Raw genomic sequence first — 1,472 nt, 5'->3', positions numbered from 1 at the left:
ACATATGTATACACAGACACACGCGCGCGCGCGCGCAGGCAGTCACATATAGAAAGGTAGAAGGTTACTGGCAGAAAAACCGCCCCGGTCATCCGTACGGCTCGGAAACGAAGAGAAATCGTTCTCCTTTTGGGTGTAACTTGAAGGGTATTGACGTTTGGAAAGGACTTGGCAAAACTGTGGCCGCCCCGCACTGCACCCCCGCGTGCCTCCCCACGGCCGAGGCGCGAATGCAGGTGTATTCGTGGGCAGCCGTCAGCCGGGGGGCTGCCGACCGGGCTCGAGCTTGCGGCAGCACAGGCGCCAGTTCATTAACTCACACTTGGCGTCACATCACGCTCTCCTTTCCTCCTGATAGTTGTCTGTAACTGCAAGCGAGAAGTTGTTGGGTTTGGTTGTTTGGGTGTTGTTTTGTTTTTTGGGTTTTTTTTGGTTTTGTTTTTCTCTCTCGTGAAGCGGGCGGTGAACAAGGCAGCAGATTCACGGCAAATTTAGCGTCCTTTGGAATAAAATATGACGCAAGAGTCCACGAGTCGTATTGTTTTGAAAGATCTTCTGACGGGCTCTAATCGATTTGAGGGGTTTAATGCATTTCGGCATTGTCTCTGCCTTGCTTTTTGTGTTTGTACCTTATGAAGGGAGAATCAATCGCTAAACGTATCTGTCAGGTCTTTCTCACGTTCCCTCCAGAAGTCAAGTAGCAGATACGAACGGTAAATCTCATCTGCCGATTCTTAGCTTCGTTTTTATATCCCGTATAGCGCTCCAACATGTCGTGAAGAGTGGAGGTTCAGCTGCTTTTTCAGACGCGCTATAAGCATCTATTCATTTCAAACCCGGGCGGTTTATGGTATAGCGAGCTCTGCGAGCAAGCTGCGTGTAGTAAATGTGCACACGGGAGGGATGCGAGCGACTGCAAACATGCTGGCATGCGACTCGTCTGACAGTTTGGGGGCTGGTGCGTGTGATGTGTCATTAGCAAATTTCTCCATCGGTACCTTAAAGTGTTAGTGATCGGGACCTTTATTTGCAAACACACGAGTTGGAGAGGCAAACTCTTCTGCTTTGCAGCATTTACTGAGCTGAGCTTCAAGAGCACCCTACATCATATTTTTTTTAAGGGAAAAAAAAAAGCGCAAAGCTTTTAATCGCTTGGACTCTTTAATCTACTGCCCGATTACTAATTCTTAAAGTAACTGTCACGGGCATATCTGTCGTTAAGGAGAAGTCATCCCGCAAAGAACATTTCACGACATTTATTCAATGTATTAATGCGACCAACTTTATTGCACACAGCGAAGAATTTCCGACTTTGTTCTTGGCTCGCTGGGTCCGGCGCTCGTACGGGAGCTCCCCGCGCCGCTTCCTAGGAGAAAGCCGATGCGGGCAGCAGCATTTTCCCCCCATTAGTAAAACGGGGCTAGGGCTCTCTCGGGGCGCCTCGCCCGAAGCCCGCAGGTGACAGGGCGTCC

At 49.8% G+C, this 1,472-nt stretch overlaps 1 protein-coding gene across 1 annotated transcript in view; it reads left to right on the top strand.

Moving 5' to 3' along the window:
* Nucleotides 1–1,472, top strand: part of NBEA (neurobeachin) — a 513,899-nt gene that overhangs the window by 360,853 nt on the left and 151,574 nt on the right.

The sequence above is a fragment of the Egretta garzetta genome, unplaced genomic scaffold (assembly GCF_000687185.1).
Source record: "Egretta garzetta isolate BGI_Z169 unplaced genomic scaffold, ASM68718v1 scaffold40, whole genome shotgun sequence".
Classification (NCBI taxonomy): domain Eukaryota; kingdom Metazoa; phylum Chordata; class Aves; order Pelecaniformes; family Ardeidae; genus Egretta; species Egretta garzetta.
The sequence above is the reverse complement of the archived record's forward strand: the minus strand, read 5'-3'. Positions and strand labels throughout refer to the sequence as shown.